General features: G+C 41.8%; 11 non-coding genes across 11 annotated transcripts; all 11 read left to right on the top strand.

The window, feature by feature from the left end:
• The first annotated feature begins 693 nt into the window (after positions 1 to 693).
• TRNAR-UCU (transfer RNA arginine (anticodon UCU)) lies at positions 694 to 779 on the top strand. The gene is given in 2 exon segments: positions 694 to 730; positions 744 to 779. It is a non-coding gene; the product is annotated as a tRNA-Arg (tRNA).
• Positions 780 to 1,676: 897 nt separating this feature from the next.
• On the top strand, positions 1,677 to 1,762 carry TRNAR-UCU (transfer RNA arginine (anticodon UCU)). The gene is given in 2 exon segments: positions 1,677 to 1,713; positions 1,727 to 1,762. It is a non-coding gene; the product is annotated as a tRNA-Arg (tRNA).
• Positions 1,763 to 3,638: 1,876 nt separating this feature from the next.
• Positions 3,639 to 3,724, top strand: TRNAR-UCU (transfer RNA arginine (anticodon UCU)). The gene is given in 2 exon segments: positions 3,639 to 3,675; positions 3,689 to 3,724. It is a non-coding gene; the product is annotated as a tRNA-Arg (tRNA).
• An 895-nt stretch (positions 3,725 to 4,619) lies between these two features.
• TRNAR-UCU (transfer RNA arginine (anticodon UCU)) lies at positions 4,620 to 4,705 on the top strand. Its single transcript is given in 2 exon segments — positions 4,620 to 4,656; positions 4,670 to 4,705. It is a non-coding gene; the product is annotated as a tRNA-Arg (tRNA).
• A 2,855-nt stretch (positions 4,706 to 7,560) lies between these two features.
• Positions 7,561 to 7,646, top strand: TRNAR-UCU (transfer RNA arginine (anticodon UCU)). The gene is given in 2 exon segments: positions 7,561 to 7,597; positions 7,611 to 7,646. It is a non-coding gene; the product is annotated as a tRNA-Arg (tRNA).
• An 895-nt stretch (positions 7,647 to 8,541) lies between these two features.
• TRNAR-UCU (transfer RNA arginine (anticodon UCU)) lies at positions 8,542 to 8,627 on the top strand. The gene is given in 2 exon segments: positions 8,542 to 8,578; positions 8,592 to 8,627. It is a non-coding gene; the product is annotated as a tRNA-Arg (tRNA).
• An 895-nt stretch (positions 8,628 to 9,522) lies between these two features.
• TRNAR-UCU (transfer RNA arginine (anticodon UCU)) lies at positions 9,523 to 9,608 on the top strand. The gene is given in 2 exon segments: positions 9,523 to 9,559; positions 9,573 to 9,608. It is a non-coding gene; the product is annotated as a tRNA-Arg (tRNA).
• Positions 9,609 to 10,503: 895 nt separating this feature from the next.
• TRNAR-UCU (transfer RNA arginine (anticodon UCU)) lies at positions 10,504 to 10,589 on the top strand. Its single transcript is given in 2 exon segments — positions 10,504 to 10,540; positions 10,554 to 10,589. It is a non-coding gene; the product is annotated as a tRNA-Arg (tRNA).
• Positions 10,590 to 11,484: 895 nt separating this feature from the next.
• On the top strand, positions 11,485 to 11,570 carry TRNAR-UCU (transfer RNA arginine (anticodon UCU)). The gene is given in 2 exon segments: positions 11,485 to 11,521; positions 11,535 to 11,570. It is a non-coding gene; the product is annotated as a tRNA-Arg (tRNA).
• An 895-nt stretch (positions 11,571 to 12,465) lies between these two features.
• TRNAR-UCU (transfer RNA arginine (anticodon UCU)) lies at positions 12,466 to 12,551 on the top strand. The gene is given in 2 exon segments: positions 12,466 to 12,502; positions 12,516 to 12,551. It is a non-coding gene; the product is annotated as a tRNA-Arg (tRNA).
• Positions 12,552 to 14,427: 1,876 nt separating this feature from the next.
• On the top strand, positions 14,428 to 14,513 carry TRNAR-UCU (transfer RNA arginine (anticodon UCU)). Its single transcript is given in 2 exon segments — positions 14,428 to 14,464; positions 14,478 to 14,513. It is a non-coding gene; the product is annotated as a tRNA-Arg (tRNA).
• Positions 14,514 to 18,338: the final 3,825 nt, after the last annotated feature.

The following is an 18,338-nucleotide window of genomic DNA, read 5'->3' as shown; positions in this document are numbered from 1 at the left end:
AGCGTGCCAAGTCTTGCCTTCCATAACCAACAAACTTGGTTTTCGCTAATGATAAATCTAGCTTTGTTCCTAAATTTAAACAACAAGCCGCCCTTGAGATTCCATAGGGACATCATTTATATTTAAGAATATCCCATCAAGGGCTTCATTCCTAAAATGTATATCTTCTCCAGATGTAGTATGCAAAGCAAGCTGCATGAGCATTGTTGTGCAGCACAAAGGATATCACCTAGGACGTGCAAACAAATTCACATTTTGAAATGTGGAGCGTCTCAGTTCCTGAAGCATTCATGATGGGGTTTTTTTAATGAGTGGCACCAATTTCATTAAATGAAACAAAAGAAGTGGATTTGAGAGGTCAGATGTTGGTAAGTACAACCATCTCTGCCGCTGAGTATTGAAAGTTTAGCAGGTTACAGGTAGTAGACTCAGAAAGTTTTTGATTTTTCTTAGAAATCTAGAAGACGGGTTGTGATGATAGCTTGTTATGTAATGAAACAGGTGTTTGATGAGAGTGAGATGGGACTGCTGAAATAATCCAGAGTAACATTTGGGAGATACCCAGATGCTGTACTCTTTCTTCTTATATAACAAAAAGGTAGCCTGCATACATCCTGAAATGAAACAAACAAATGGGTAAAAGCAGATATTTTTCATTTGAAGGTGCCTGGCAAAAACAGACAGTGCAAGCTCGGCTCTGTGGCGCAATGGATAGCGCATTGGACTTCTAGTGAAATGTAGGCATTCAAAGGTTGTGGGTTCGAGTCCCACCAGAGTCACATTTTAAACTGAAAACCGAAGCCGTGTTACCTAAAAGATGCTGAAAGTGCACCGAAGATGGCCCTCAAAAGTCCATCCCTGGAAACTTGTCTGCTGCAACACAGACTAAGCTCTTCATGGAAAGGAGTAAACAGTTCACCTTCACCAGCACAGTTTGTAACCACCTCATCAACTAATGACACACAATTAATCAACTAGAGAATGAAAGCGTGCCAAGTCTTGCCTTCCATAACCAACAAACTTGGTGTTCGCTAATGATAAACCTAGCTTTGTTTCTAAATTTAAACAACAAGCCGCCCTTGAGATTCCATAGGGACATCATTGAAGAATATCCCATCAAGGGCTTCATTCCTAAAATGTATATCTTCTCCAGATGTAGTATGCAAAGCAAGCTGCATGAGCATTGTTGTGCAGCAGCACAAAGGATATCACCTTGGACGTGCAAACAAATTCACATTTTGAAATGTGGAGCGTCTCAGTTCCTGAAGCATTCATGATGGGTTTTTTTTAATGAGTGGCACCAATTTCATTAAATGAAACAAAAGAAGTGGATTTGAGAGGTCAGATGTTGGTAAGTACAACCATCTCTGCTGCTGAGTATTGAAAGTTTAGCAGGTTACAGGTAGTAGACTCAGAAAGTTTTTGATTTTTCTTAGAAATCTAGAAGACGGGTTGTGATGATAGCTTGTTATGTAATGAAACAGGTGTTTGATGAGAGTGAGATGGGACTGCTGAAATAATCCAGAGTAACATTTGGGAGATAGCCAGATGCTGTACTCTTTCTTCTTATATAACAAAAAGGTAGCCTGCATACATCCTGAAATGCCACGAACAAATGAGTAAAAGCAGATATTTTTCATTTGAAGGTGCATGGCAATAACAGTCAGTGCAAGCTTGGCTCTGTGGCGCAATGGATAGCGCATTGGACTTCTAGTGAAATGTAGGTATTCAAAGGTTGTGTGTTCGAGTCCCACCAGAGTCGCATTTTAAACTGGAAACCGAAGCCGTGTTACCTAAAAGATGCTGAAAGTGCACCGAAGATGGCCCTCAAAAGTCCATCCCTGGAAACTTGTCTGCTGCAACACTGACTAAGCTCTTCATGGAAAGGAGTAAACAGTTCACCTTCACCAGCACAGTTTGTAACCACCTCATCAACTAATGACACACAATTAATCAACTAAGAGAATGAAAGCGTGCCAAGTCTTGCCTTCCATAACCAACAAACTTGGTTTTCACTAATGATAAATCTAGCTTTGTTCCTAAATTTAAACAACAAGCCGCCCTTGAGATTCCATAGGGACATCATTGAAGAATATCCCATCAAGGGCTTCATTCCTAAAATGTATATCTTCTCCAGATGTAGTATGCAAAGCAAGCTGCATGAGCATTGTTGTGCAGCACAAAGGATATCACCTTGGACGTGCAAACAAATTCACATTTTGAAATGTGGAGCGTCTCAGTTCCTGAAGCATTCATGATGGTTTTTTTTAATGAGTGGCACCAATTTCATTAAATGAAACAAAAGAAGTGGATTTGAGAGGTCAGATGTTGGTAAGTACAACCATCTCTGCTGCTGAGTATTGAAAGTTTAGCAGGTTACAGGTAGTAGACTCAGAAAGTTTTTGATTTTTCTTAGAAATCTAGAAGACGGGTTGTGATGATAGCTTGTTATGTAATGAAACAGGTGTTTGATGAGAGTGAGATGGGACTGCTGAAATAATCCAGAGTAACATTTGGGAGATAGCCAGATGCTGTACTCTTTCTTCTTATATAACAAAAAGGTAGCCTGCATACATCCTGAAATGCCACGAACAAAAGGGTAAAAGCAGATATTTTTCATTTGAAGGTGCCTGGCAAAAACAGTCAGTGCAAGCTTGGCTCTGTGGCGCAATGGATAGCCCCTTGGACTTCTAGTGAAATGTAGGCATTCAAAGGTTGTGGGTTCGAGTCCCACCAGAGTTGCATTTTAAACAGGAAACCGAAGCCGTGTTACCTAAAAGATGCTGAAAGTGCACCAAAGATGGCCCTCAAAAGTCCATCCCTGGAAACTTGTCTGCTGCAACACAGACTAAGCTCTTCATGGAAAGGAGTAAACAGTTCACCTTCACCAGCACAGTTTGTAACCACCTCATCAACTAATGACACACAATTAATCAACTAAGAGAATGAAAGCGTGCCAAGTCTTGCCTTCCATAACCAACAAACTTGGTTTTCGCTAATGATAAATCTAGCTTTGTTCCTAAATTTAAACAACAAGCCGCCCTTGAGATTTCATAGGGACATCATTGAAGAATATCCCATCAAGGGCTTCATTCCTAAAATGTATATCTTCTCCAGATGTAGTATGCAAAGCAAGCTGCATGAGCATTGTTGTGCAGCACAAAGGATATCACCTTGGACGTGCAAACAAATTCACATTTTGAAATGTGGAGCGTCTCAGTTCCTGAAGCATTCATGATGGGTTTTTTTTTAATGAGTAGCACCAATTTCATTAAATGAAACAAAAGAAGTGGATTTGAGAGGTCAGATGTTGGTAAGTACAACCATCTCTGCTGCTGAGTATTGAAAGTTTAGCAGGTTACAGGTAGTAGACTCAGAAAGTTTTTGATTTTTCTTAGAAATCTAGAAGACGGGTTGTGATGATAGCTTGTTATGTAATGAAACAGGTGTTTGATGAGAGTGAGATGGGACTGCTGAAATAATCCAGAGTAACATTTGGGAGATAGCCAGATGCTGTACTCTTTCTTCTTGTATAACAAAAAGGTAGCCTGCATACATCCTGAAATGCCACGAACAAATGGGTAAAAGCAGATATTTTTCATTTGAAGGTGCCTGGCAAAAACAGTCAGTGCAAGCTCGGCTCTGTGGTGCAATGGATAGCGCATTGGACTTCTAGTGAAATGTAGGCATTCAAGGGTTGTGGGTTCGAGTCCCACCAGAGTCGCATTTTAAACTGGAAACCGAAGCCGTGTTACCTAAAAGATGCTGAAAGTGCACCGAAGATGGCCCTCAAAAGTCCATCCCTGGAAACTTGTCTGCTGCAACACAGACTAAGCTCTTCATGGAAAGGAGTAAACAGTTCACCTTCACCAGCACAGTTTGTAACCACCTCATCAACTAATGACACACAATTAATCAACTAAGAGAATAAAAGCGTGCCAAGTCTTGCCTTCCATAACCAACAAACTTGTTTTTCACTAATGATAAATCTAGCTTTGTTCCTAAATTTAAACAACAAGCCGCCCTTGAGATTCCATAGGGACATCATTAAAGAATATCCCATCAAGGGGTTCATTCCTAAAATGTATATCTTCTCCAGATGTAGTATGCAAAGCAAGCTGCATGAGCATTGTTGTGCAGCACAAAGGATATCACCTTGGACGTGCAAACAAATTCACATTTTGAAATGTGGAGCGTCTCAGTTCCTGAAGCATTCATGATGGGTTTTTTTTAATGAGTGGCACCAATTTCATTAAATAAAACAAAAGAAGTGGATTTGAGAGGTCAGATGTTGGTAAGTACAACTATCTCTGCTGCTAAGTATTGAAAGTTTAGCAGGTTACAGGTAGTAGACTCAGAAAGTTTTTGATTTTTCTTAGAAATCTAGAAGATGGTTTGTGATGATAGCTTGTTATGTAATGAAACAGGTGTTTGATGAGAGTGAGATGGGACTGCTGAAATAATCCAGAGTAACATTTGGGAGATAGCCAGATGCTGTACTCTTTCTTCTTGTATAACAAAAAGGTAGCCTGCATACATCCTGAAATGCCACGAACAAATGGGTAAAAGCAGATATTTTTCATTTGAAGGTGCATGGCAATAACAGTCAGTGCAAGCTTGGCTCTGTGGCGCAATGGATAGCGCATTGGACTTCTAGTGAAATGTAGGTATTCAAAGGTTGTGTGTTCGAGTCCCACCAGAGTCGCATTTTAAACTGGAAACCGAAGCCGTGTTACCTAAAAGATGCTGAAAGTGCACCGAAGATGGCCCTCAAAAGTCCATCCCTGGAAACTTGTCTGCTGCAACACTGACTAAGCTCTTCATGGAAAGGAGTAAACAGTTCACCTTCACCAGCACAGTTTGTAACCACCTCATCAACTAATGACACACAATTAATCAACTAAGAGAATGAAAGCGTGCCAAGTCTTGCCTTCCATAACCAACAAACTTGGTTTTCACTAATGATAAATCTAGCTTTGTTCCTAAATTTAAACAACAAGCCGCCCTTGAGATTCCATAGGGACATCATTGAAGAATATCCCATCAAGGGCTTCATTCCTAAAATGTATATCTTCTCCAGATGTAGTATGCAAAGCAAGCTGCATGAGCATTGTTGTGCAGCACAAAGGATATCACCTTGGACGTGCAAACAAATTCACATTTTGAAATGTGGAGCGTCTCAGTTCCTGAAGCATTCATGATGGTTTTTTTTAATAAGTGGCACCAATTTCATTAAATGAAACAAAAGAAGTGGATTTGAGAGGTCAGATGTTGGTAAGTACAACCATCTCTGCTGCTGAGTATTGAAAGTTTAGCAGGTTACAGGTAGTAGACTCAGAAAGTTTTTGATTTTTCTTAGAAATCTAGAAGACGGGTTGTGATGATAGCTTGTTATGTAATGAAACAGGTGTTTGATGAGAGTGAGATGGGACTGCTGAAATAATCCAGAGTAACATTTGGGAGATAGCCAGATGCTGTACTCTTTCTTCTTATATAACAAAAAGGTAGCCTGCATACATCCTGAAATGCCACGAACAAAAGGGTAAAAGCAGATATTTTTCATTTGAAGGTGCCTGGCAAAAACAGTCAGTGCAAGCTTGGCTCTGTGGCGCAATGGATAGCACCTTGGACTTCTAGTGAAATGTAGGCATTCAAAGGTTGTGGGTTCGAGTCCCACCAGAGTTGCATTTTAAACAGGAAACCGAAGCCGTGTTACCTAAAAGATGCTGAAAGTGCACCAAAGATGGCCCTCAAAAGTCCATCCCTGGAAACTTGTCTGCTGCAACACAGACTAAGCTCTTCATGGAAAGGAGTAAACAGTTCACCTTCACCAGTACAGGTTGTAACCACCTCATCAACTAATGACACACAATTAATCATCTAAGAGAATGAAAGCGTGCCAAGTCTTGCCTTCCATAACCAACAAACTTGGTTTTCGCTAATGATAAATCTAGCTTTGTTCCTAAATTTAAACAACAAGCCGCCCTTGAGATTCCATAGGGACATCATTTAAGAATATCCCATCAAGGGCTTCATTCCTAAAATGTATATCTTCTCCAGATGTAGTATGCAAAGCAAGCTGCATGAGCATTGTTGTGCAGCACAAAGGATATCACCTAGGACGTGCAAACAAATTCACATTTTGAAATGTGGAGCGTCTCAGTTCCTGAAGCATTCATGATGGTTTTTTTTTAATGAGTGGCACCAATTTCATTAAATGAAACAAAAGAAGTGGATTTGAGAGGTCAGATGTTGGTAAGTACAACCATCTCTGCCGCTGAGTATTGAAACTTTAGCAGGTTACAGGTAGTAGACTCAGAAAGTTTTTGATTTTTCTTAGAAATCTAGAAGACGGGTTGGGATGATAGCTTGTTATGCAATGAAACAGGTGTTTGATGAGAGTGAGATGGGACTGCTGAAAAAATCCAGAGTAACATTTGGGAGATAGCCAGATGCTGTACTCTTTCTTCTTATATAACAAAAAGGTAGCCTGCATACATCCTGAAATGCCACGAACAAATGAGTAAAAGCAGATATTTTTCATTTGAAGGTGCATGGCAATAACAGTCAGTGCAAGCTTGGCTCTGTGGCGCAATGGATAGCGCATTGGACTTCTAGTGAAATGTAGGTATTCAAAGGTTGTGTGTTCGAGTCCCACCAGACTCGCATTTTAAACTGGAAACCGAAGCCGTGTTACCTAAAAGATGCTGAAAGTGCACCGAAGATGGCCCTCAAAAGTCCATCCCTGGAAACTTGTCTGCTGCAACACTGACTAAGCTCTTCATGGAAAGGAGTAAACAGTTCACCTTCACCAGCACAGTTTGTAACCACCTCATCAACTAATGACACACAATTAATCAACTAAGAGAATGAAAGCGTGCCAAGTCTTGCCTTCCATAACCAACAAACTTGGTTTTCACTAATGATAAATCTAGCTTTGTTCCTAAATTTAAACAACAAGCCGCCCTTGAGATTCCATAGGGACATCATTGAAGAATATCCCATCAAGGGCTTCATTCCTAAAATGTATATCTTCTCCAGATGTAGTATGCAAAGCAAGCTGCATGAGCATTGTTGTGCAGCACAAAGGATATCACCTTGGACGTGCAAACAAATTCACATTTTGAAATGTGGAGCGTCTCAGTTCCTGAAGCATTCATGATGGTTTTTTTTAATGAGTGGCACCAATTTCATTAAATGAAACAAAAGAAGTGGATTTGAGAGGTCAGATGTTGGTAAGTACAACCATCTCTGCTGCTGAGTATTGAAAGTTTAGCAGGTTACAGGTAGTAGACTCAGAAAGTTTTTGATTTTTCTTAGAAATCTAGAAGACGGGTTGTGATGATAGCTTGTTATGTAATGAAACAGGTGTTTGATGAGAGTGAGATGGGACTGCTGAAATAATCCAGAGTAACATTTGGGAGATAGCCAGATGCTGTACTCTTTCTTCTTGTATAACAAAAAGGTAGCCTGCATACATCCTGAAATGCCACGAACAAATGGGTAAAAGCAGATATTTTTCATTTGAAGGTGCCTGGCAAAAACAGTCAGTGCAAGCTCGGCTCTGTGGTGCAATGGATAGCGCATTGGACTTCTAGTGAAATGTAGGCATTCAAGGGTTGTGGGTTCGAGTCCCACCAGAGTCGCATTTTAAACTGGAAACCGAAGCCGTGTTACCTAAAAGATGCTGAAAGTGCACCGAAGATGGCCCTCAAAAGTCCATCCCTGGAAACTTGTCTGCTGCAACACAGACTAAGCTCTTCATGGAAAGGAGTAAACAGTTCACCTTCACCAGCACAGTTTGTAACCACCTCATCAACTAATGACACACAATTAATCAACTAAGAGAATAAAAGCGTGCCAAGTCTTGCCTTCCATAACCAACAAACTTGTTTTTCACTAATGATAAATCTAGCTTTGTTCCTAAATTTAAACAACAAGCCGCCCTTGAGATTCCATAGGGACATCATTAAAGAATATCCCATCAAGGGGTTCATTCCTAAAATGTATATCTTCTCCAGATGTAGTATGCAAAGCAAGCTGCATGAGCATTGTTGTGCAGCACAAAGGATATCACCTTGGACGTGCAAACAAATTCACATTTTGAAATGTGGAGCGTCTCAGTTCCTGAAGCATTCATGATGGGTTTTTTTTAATGAGTGGCACCAATTTCATTAAATAAAACAAAAGAAGTGGATTTGAGAGGTCAGATGTTGGTAAGTACAACTATCTCTGCTGCTAAGTATTGAAAGTTTAGCAGGTTACAGGTAGTAGACTCAGAAAGTTTTTGATTTTTCTTAGAAATCTAGAAGACGGTTTGTGATGATAGCTTGTTATGTAATGAAACAGGTGTTTGATGAGAGTGAGATGGGACTGCTGAAATAATCCAGAGTAACATTTGGGAGATAGCCAGATGCTGTACTCTTTCTTCTTATATAACAAAAAGGTAGCCTGCATACATCCTGAAATGCCACGACCAAATGGGTAAAAGCAGATATTTTTCATTTGAAGGTGCCTGGGAAAAATAGTTAGTGCAAGCTCGGCTCTGTGGCGCAATGGATAGCGCATTGGACTTCTAGTGAAATGTAGGCATTCAAAGGTTGTGGGTTCGAGTCCCACCAGAGTTGCATTTTAAACTGGAAACCGAAGCCGTGTTACCTAAAAGATGCTGAAAGTGCACCGAAGATGGCCCTCAAAAGTCCATCCCTGGAAACTTGCCTGCTGCAACACAGACTAAGCTCTTCATGGAAAGGAGTAAATAGTTCACCTTCACCAGCACAGTTTGTAACCACCTCATCAACTAATGACACACAATTAATCAACTAAGAGAATGAAAGCGTGCCAAGTCTTGCCTTCCATAACCAACAAACTTGGTTTTCGCTAATGATAAATCTAGCTTTGTTCCTAAATTTAAACAACAAGCCACCCTTGAGATTCCATAGGGACATCATTTAAGAATATCCCATCAAGGGCTTCATTCCTAAAATGTATATCTTCTCCAGATGTAGTATGCAAAGCAAGCTGCATGAGCATTGTTGTGCAGCACAAAGGATATCACCTTGGACGTGCAAACAAATTCACATTTTGAAATGTGGAGCGTCTCAGTTCCTGAAGCATTCATGATGGGTTTTTTTTAATGAGTGGCACCAATTTCATTAAATGAAACAAAAGAAGTGGATTTGAGAGGTCAGATGTTGGTAAGTACAACCATCTCTGCTGCTGAGTATTGAAAGTTTAGCAGGTTACAGGTAGTAGACTCAGAAAGTTTTTGATTTTTCTTAGAAATCTAGAAGACGGGTTGTGATGATAGCTTGTTATGTAATGAAACAGGTGTTTGGTGAGAGTGAGATGGGACTGCTGAAATAATCCAGAGTAACATTTGGGAGATAGCCAGATGCTGTACTCTTTCTTCTTATATAACAAAAAGGTAGCCTGCATACATCCTGAAATGCCACGAACAAAAGGGTAAAAGCAGATATTTTTCATTTGAAGGTGCCTGGCAAAAACAGTCAGTGCAAGCTTGGCTCTGTGGCGCAATGGATAGCGCATTGGACTTCTAGTGAAATGTAGGCATTCAAAGGTTGTGGGTTCGAGTCCCACCAGAGTCGCATTTTAAACAGGAAACCGAAGCCGTGTTACCTAAAAGATGCTGAAAGTGCACCGAAGATGGCCCTCAAAAGTCCATCCCTGGAAACTTGTCTGCTGCAACACAGACTAAGCTCTTCATGGAAAGGAGTAAACAGTTCACCTTCACCAGCACAGTTTGTAACCACCTCATCAACTAATGACACACAATTAATCATCTAAGAGAATGAAAGTGTGCCAAGTCTTGCCTTCCATAACCAACAAACTTGGTTTTCGCTAATGATAAATCTAGCTTTGTTCCTAAATTTAAACAACAAGCCGCCCTTGAGATTCCATAGGGACATCATTTAAGAATATCCCATCAAGGGCTTCATTCCTAAAATGTATATCTTCTCCAGATGTAGTATGCAAAGCAAGCTGCATGAGCATTGTTGTGCAGCACAAAGGATATCACCTTGGACGTGCAAACAAATTCACATTTTGAAATGTGGAGCGTCTCAGTTCCTGAAGCATTCATGATGGGTTTTTTTTAATGAGTGGCACCAATTTCATTAAATGAAACAAAAGAAGTGGATTTGAGAGGTCAGATGTTGGTAAGTACAACCATCTCTGCTGCTGAGTATTGAAAGTTTAGCAGGTTACAGGTAGTAGACTCAGAAAGTTTTTGATTTTTCTTAGAAATCTAGAAGACGGGTTGTGATGATAGCTTGTTATGTAATGAAACAGGTGTTTGATGAGAGTGAGATGGGACTGCTGAAATAATCCAGAGTAACATTTGGGAGATAGCCAGATGCTGTACTCTTTCTTCTTAAATAACAAAAAGGTAGCCTGCATACATCCTGAAATGCCACGAACAAATGGGTAAAAGCAGATATTTTTCATTTGAAGGTGCCTGGCAAAAACAGTCAGTGCAAGCTCGGCTCTGTGGTGCAATGGATAGCGCATTGGACTTCTAGTGAAATGTAGGCATTCAAGGGTTGTGGGTTCGAGTCCCACCAGAGTCACATTTTAAACTGGAAACCGAAGCCGTGTTACCTAAAAGATGCTGAAAGTGCACCGAAGATGGCCCTCAAAAGTCCATCCCTGGAAACTTGTCTGCTGCAACACAGACTAAGCTCTTCATGGAAAGGAGTAAACAGTTCACCTTCACCAGCACAGTTTGTAACCACCTCATCAACTAATGACACACAATTAATCAACTAAGAGAATAAAAGCGTGCCAAGTCTTGCCTTCCATAACCAACAAACTTGTTTTTCACTAATGATAAATCTAGCTTTGTTCCTAAATTTAAACAACAAGCCGCCCTTGAGATTCCATAGGGACATCATTAAAGAATATCCCATCAAGGGGTTCATTCCTAAAATGTATATCTTCTCCAGATGTAGTATGCAAAGCAAGCTGCATGAGCATTGTTGTGCAGCACAAAGGATATCACCTTGGACGTGCAAACAAATTCACATTTTGAAATGTGGAGCGTCTCAGTTCCTGAAGCATTCATGATGGGTTTTTTTTAATGAGTGGCACCAATTTCATTAAATAAAACAAAAGAAGTGGATTTGAGAGGTCAGATGTTGGTAAGTACAACCATCTCTGCCGCTGAGTATTGAAAGTTTAGCAGGTTACAGGTAGTAGACTCAGAAAGTTTTTGATTTTTCTTAGAAATCTAGAAGACGGTTTGTGATGATAGCTTGTTATGTAATGAAACAGGTGTTTGATGAGAGTGAGATGGGACTGCTGAAATAATCCAGAGTAACATTTGGGAGATAGCCAGATGCTGTACTCTTTCTTCTTATATAACAAAAAGGTAGCCTGCATACATCCTGAAATGCCACGACCAAATGGGTAAAAGCAGATATTTTTCATTTGAAGGTGCCTGGGAAAAATAGTTAGTGCAAGCTCGGCTCTGTGGCGCAATGGATAGCGCATTGGACTTCTAGTGAAATGTAGGCATTCAAAGGTTGTGGGTTCGAGTCCCACCAGAGTTGCATTTTAAACTGGAAACCGAAGCCGTGTTACCTAAAAGATGCTGAAAGTGCACCGAAGATGGCCCTCAAAAGTCCATCCCTGGAAACTTGCCTGCTGCAACACAGACTAAGCTCTTCATGGAAAGGAGTAAATAGTTCACCTTCACCAGCACAGTTTGTAACCACCTCATCAACTAATGACACACAATTAATCAACTAAGAGAATGAAAGCGTGCCAAGTCTTGCCTTCCATAACCAACAAACGTGGTTTTCGCTAATGATAAATCTAGCTTTGTTCCTAAATTTAAACAACAAACCGCCCTTGAGATTTCATAGGGACATCATTGAAGAATATCCCATCAAGGGCTTCATTCCTAAAATGTATATCTTCTCCAGATGTAGTATGCAAAGCAAGCTGCATGAGCATTGTTGTGCAGCACAAAGGATATCACCTTGGACGTGCAAACAAATTCACATTTTGAAATGTGGAGCGTCTCAGTTCCTGAAGCATTCATGATGGTTTTTTTTTAATGAGTGGCACCAATTTCATTAAATGAAACAAAAGAAGTGGATTTGAGAGGTCAGATGTTGGTAAGTACAACCATCTCTGCTGCTGAGTATTGAAAGTTTAGCAGGTTACAGGTAGTAGACTCAGAAAGTTTTTGATTTTTCTTAGAAATCTAGAAGACGGGTTGTGATGATAGCTTGTTATGTAATGAAACAGGTGTTTGATGAGAGTGAGATGGGACTGCTGAAATAATCCAGAGTAACATTTGGGAGATAGCCAGATGCTGTACTCTTTCTTCTTATATAACAAAAAGGTAGCCTGCATACATCCTGAAATGCCACGAACAAATGGGTAAAAGCAGATATTTTTCATTTGAAGGTGCCTGGGAAAAATAGTTAGTGCAAGCTCGGCTCTGTGGCGCAATGGATAGCACATTGGACTTCTAGTGAAATGTAGGCATTCAAAGGTTGTGGGTTCGAGTCCCACCAGAGTCACATTTTAAACTGGAAACCGAAGCCGTGTTACCTAAAAGATGCTGAAAGTGCACCGAAGATGGCCCTCAAAAGTCCATCCCTGGAAACTTGTCTGCTGCAACACAGACTAAGCTCTTCATGGAAAGGAGTAAATAGTTCACCTTCACCAGCACAGTTTGTAACCACCTCATCAACTAATGACACACAATTAATCAACTAAGAGAATGAAAGCGTGCCAAGTCTTGCCTTCCATAACCAACAAACTTGGTTTTCGCTAATGATAAATCTAGCTTTGTTCCTAAATTTAAACAACAAGCCACCCTTGAGATTCCATAGGGACATCATTTAAGAATATCCCATCAAGGGCTTCATTCCTAAAATGTATATCTTCTCCAGATGTAGTATGCAAAGCAAGCTGCATGAGCATTGTTGTGCAGCACAAAGGATATCACCTTGGACGTGCAAACAAATTCACATTTTGAAATGTGGAGCGTCTCAGTTCCTGAAGCATTCATGATGGGTTTTTTTTAATGAGTGGCACCAATTTCATTAAATGAAACAAAAGAAGTGGATTTGAGAGGTCAGATGTTGGTAAGTACAACCATCTCTGCTGCTGAGTATTGAAAGTTTAGCAGGTTACAGGTAGTAGACTCAGAAAGTTTTTGATTTTTCTTAGAAATCTAGAAGACGGGTTGTGATGATAGCTTGTTATGTAATGAAACAGGTGTTTGATGAGAGTGAGATGGGACTGCTGAAATAATCCAGAGTAACATTTGGGAGATAGCCAGATGCTGTACTCTTTCTTCTTATATAACAAAAAGGTAGCCTGCATACATCCTGAAATGCCACGAACAAAAGGGTAAAAGCAGATATTTTTCATTTGAAGGTGCCTGGCAAAAACAGTCAGTGCAAGCTTGGCTCTGTGGTGCAATGGATAGCGCATTGGACTTCTAGTGACATGTAGGCGTTAAAAGGTTGTGGGTTCGAGTCCCACCAGAGTCGCATTTTAAACAGGAGACCGAAGCCGTGTTACCTAAAAGATGCTGAAAGTGCACCGAAGATGGCCCTCAAAAGTCCATCCCTGGAAACTTGTCTGCTGCAACACAGACTAAGCTCTTCATGGAAAGGAGTCAACAGTTCACCTTCACCAGCACAGTTTGTAACCACCTCATCAACTAATGACACACAATTAATCATCTAAGAGAATGAAAGCGTGCCAAGTCTTGCCTTCCATAACCAACAAACTTGGTTTTCGCTAATGATAAATCTAGCTTTGTTCCTAAATTTAAACAACAAGCCGCCCTTGAGATTCCATAGGGACATCATTTAAGAATATCCCATCAAGGGCTTCATTCCTAAAATGTATATCTTCTCCAGATGTAGTATGCAAAGCAAGCTGCATGAGCATTGTTGTGCAGCACAAAGGATATCACCTTGGACGTGCAAACAAATTCACATTTTGAAATGTGGAGCGTCTCAGTTCCTGAAGCATTCATGATGGGTTTTTTTTAATGAGTGGCACCAATTTCATTAAATGAAACAAAAGAAGTGGATTTGAGAGGTCAGATGTTGGTAAGTACAACCATCTCTGCTGCTGAGTATTGAAAGTTTAGCAGGTTACAGGTAGTAGACTCAGAAAGTTTTTGATTTTTCTTAGAAATCTAGAAGACGGGTTGTGATGATAGCTTGTTATGTAATGAAACAGGTGTTTGATGAGAGTGAGATGGGACTGCTGAAATAATCCAGAGTAACATTTGGGAGATAGCCAGATGCTGTACTCTTTCTTCTTAAATAACAAAAAGGTAGCCTGCATACATCCTGAAATGCCACGAACAAAAGGGTAAAAGCAGATATTTTTCATTTGAAGGTGCCTGGCAAAAACAGTCAGTGCAAGCTCGGCTCTGTGGCGCAATGGATAGCGCATTGGACTTCTAGTGAAATGTAGGCATTCAAAGGTTGTGGGTTCGAGTCCCACCAGAGTCACATTTTAAACAGGAAACCGAAGCCGTGTTACCTAAAAGATGCTGAAAGTGCACCGAAGATGGCCCTCAAAAGTCCCTCCCTGGAAACTTGTCTGCTGCAACACAGACTAAGCTCTTCATGGAAAGGAGTAACGGAAAATTGTATACTTACCTCAGGTAATTTTCCTTTCCTGTCTAAACTCCATGGCAGCCTACTACGGGGGTTAACTCCGCCCCTTTAACCCCCAAGGACTAGTGTCTATAAATTTAAGCCCTGCCCCCTTCTCCCTGCTTTTTTGATTAGTCCAAATACTGACTGTGACTCCGGGGTGGGTCCTCCGTATGCTGCCATGGAGTTTAGACAGGAAAGGAAAATTACCTGAGGTAAGTATACAATTTTCCGTTTTCCTGTCCAACTCAATGGCAGCCTACTACGGGGACTTAACTAGCACCATAACAGGGAGGGATACGCATAAATAAAATATACTTGCACGTGAGCTAGTATGCTTATCACACAATGTATTTATTTGCATATATAATACAGTCAATTTTCCTGTCTTGTCGTCCTGACAGCAGACAGAACCGCTCTGCCAAACTGGACCGTGGATAACGCTCCCGGATCCACTCTGTAGTGGTTAATGAACGTATTTGTCGAGGACCAACTTGCTGCTCGGCAAATCACTTCTGGTGACATCTTTGTTAATGTTGCCCACGACGCCGAAATCGACCTTGTAGAGTGTGCAGTGACCACCTCTGGCGGTGTTTTGCCCATTATACTATAAGCCGCCTTGATCGCCCTCACTAGCCAGCCTGCGATTGTCCTCGATGTCGCTGGGTGACCCTTCCTGTAACCCTCTGGGATTATAAAGAGTCGATTCGTCTTACGTATTTCCTTTGTTCTGTCGATATAGGCCTTTATTATTTGCGGAACATTCCATGTTTCGGGGCTTTCCGCCTCAGGATCCGAGAATACTGGGAGGTTCCATTCCTGATTAAAATGGAAAGTACTCGTAACTTTCGGCAGAAATTGCTGTACCGGTCGTAACGTTATTCTATCTTGGAAATACTGTATATAAGGGAATTCGCAACTAAGTGCCTGTAACTCCGCAACTCTGCTTGCCGAACATATTGCTGTGAGAAAGACGGCCTCTAGTGTTAAGCTGTATAGCGTGCATTCGCTAAGGGGCTCGAATGGTTGTTTGGCGAGGGCCGTCAATACCAGCGGTAAGTCCCATTGCGGGTACCAGTCCTTTCTCGGAGGTCTAATTTTGTTGACAGCCTGAACGAACTGGATTACTAGGGGGTCAAAGGCCCATCTCTTGTGCGTCAACGCTGAAATCGCTGAAATCTGGCCCTTTATCGTTCTCAATGCCAATCCCAGTTCCAATCCTCTTTGCAAGAAGTCTAATAGGTCTGTGACTTTGAGTGTTGCTATCTGAACGCGTCTTTCTCCCATAAAGTTTAGAAACTTAATCCATGTTCTGTAGTAGCTAACATTGGTTGTCACCTTCCTTGATCTTAGTAAGGTCTCTATGACAGTGGGAGAGCATCCTAAAGTTTCTAATCTTTGCCTCTCAATTTCCACGCCATAAGGTTTAGCACCTGAGGATACGGGTGTACCACATCTCCCTGTGTTAGTAGGTCGTTCGGGCATGGTAGCTTCATTGGACGTTCCACCGCTAGTTTCTGGAGGAGTGGAAACCAGGGCCTGCATGGCCAATACGGAAGGATCGCTATTATCACAACTTTCTCCCTCTGAATTCTCTTCAATAAGCGATGTATTAAGGGTATCGGAGGGAACACATACCCCCGGGAGAATAGCTAAGGTGTCGTTAGGGCATCCCAGCCCGCTGCCTGTTGGCATCTGTATCTGGAGAAAAAGGTCACACACTTTGCGTTCTCTGCAGTGGCCATTATATCCACCTGCGGATTGCCCCATTTCGTGCAGACCAGCTCGAATATGTCCTGCTTCAGTGACCACTCTTTGTGATCCAGCCATCTTCGACTCAGCACATCTGCCAGGTGATTCTGTGTTCCTGGTATGTGAATTGATTGTAGTGAAGAAAGATTGTTCTGCGCCCACCTCATTATGGGTGCTACTTCGTTCAGCAAGGTCCTGCTGTGTGTGCCCCCCTGGTTTTGAACATATGCCACAGCCGTGGTGTTGTCCATCCTCAATATTACATTTGTGTGTTTGATGTGGCTGCCGAAATGAAGAAGAGCTCTGTACGCCGCCCTCAGTTCTATTATGTTCGCCGGCAAGTTCTGCGATCGGTCTCTCCACCTTCCCTGGGCATATGTCTGATTCATATGTGCTCCCCAGCCCCACTGGCTGGCATCCGTTGTTATGGTAATTGGTGGTGTTGGAACTAGACTGTGGCAATTTAGCAGATTGTCCCTGTTTGTCCACCAGATCAACTGATTCTTCATCGGAGGAAGTAGGCTGATCCGCTGGTTGTAATTTTCTCCTGCCCATTGCTGAAGGAATGACATCTGGAACTCCCTTATGTTCCACCTTACCCACTTCACCATCGGTATAGTGGACGTAAACGTTCCCAGTAACGCCAGGCACTGTCTGGCTGATAAGTCGGGCGTCTGCATAATCTCCTTCACTCTCAGTAGAATCGTCTGTACTTTTTCCCGTGGAAGACTGACTGTATTTCGCACAGTATCTATTTATGCCCCCAGGAATAACAGTGTCTGAGAGGGCTGTAGTCTGCTCTTCCTCCAATTGATCAACCAGCCGAAGCTCTGTAGTGTTTCTAACAGGACGGCTCTGTGATGCTCTAGCTTCTCTACCGAGTCTGCTACCAGTAAGATGTCGTCTAGGTAGTGGTGTGTATGTAGACTCTTCTGTCTCAGCATTGCAATGACTGTAACCAGGATTTTCGAAAAAGTTCTGGGAGCGGTACATATTCCAAATGGCAACACTACGAACTGGAAGTGTTCTCCTCCTATAGCAAAACGTAGGTACCTTTGGAAGGTTGAACGAATCGGTATGTGCAGATATGCATCGGCCAGGTCGACTGCCAGTAGCCAATCGTTCACCGCTATTGTAGGTAAGATACTTTGCAAAGTCTCCATTTTGAATTTGTCCAGTCCAATGTGTTTGTTTAGCACACGCAGGTCCAGCACTGGTCGTAATTCTCCCGATTTTTTGGCAACGAAAAAAAGTGGGGAGTACATTCCCGTGAATCTTTCCGTTTTGGCCACTCGTACAATGGCCTTCTTTTGTATTAACTCTTCTATATACTGGAATAGTATATCTTGCTTTTCTTTTGACGTTGGCACCTCTGTCGCTATAAAGTGGGGTAGAATGGGGTCTGCCTTGAATGTCCAATAGTGACCTTTCCTTAGAGTGTCTATGACCCAAGGGTCGTCTATCTTTTCTGCCCAAACGTGGATATAGTTTTGTAATCGACCCCCCACAGGTTCCAGTTGGGCGGATAGGTAGTCAGAAGGATTTTGCACCCTGCGTGGGTGTAGTGGTGTTTCGCTGTTTGTTGTATTTGGCCAGGGATGATTGCGTGGACTGCCAAGATCTCCGAAAGGAATGACCACCTCTGCTGTTTTTAAAATCTCTCGACCTGTATTGAAACTGCCTTCTGTCCACCGGGCGAGTTTTCCTTTGTTTCCTGTCTTGTGGGAGTAGTCCTGATTTACCACCGGTGACCCGGGAAATGGCTGTGTCCATTTTTTCTCCAAAAAGATTTCTCCCATCATACGGTATCTTGCACCATACGGCCTTGGAATTTGAATCCGCCGACCATGGTTTTAGCCACATGGCCCGTTTTGCGGTGACAGCGTTGATTATGCCCCTTGTGGATAAACGTATTATGTCGATGGC

This window comes from Hyperolius riggenbachi, chromosome 8, assembly GCF_040937935.1.
Source record: "Hyperolius riggenbachi isolate aHypRig1 chromosome 8, aHypRig1.pri, whole genome shotgun sequence".
Taxonomy (NCBI): Eukaryota; Metazoa; Chordata; class Amphibia; order Anura; family Hyperoliidae; genus Hyperolius; species Hyperolius riggenbachi.
Note: the sequence above shows the minus strand (reverse complement) of the source record. Positions and strands in the feature narration are given on the sequence as shown.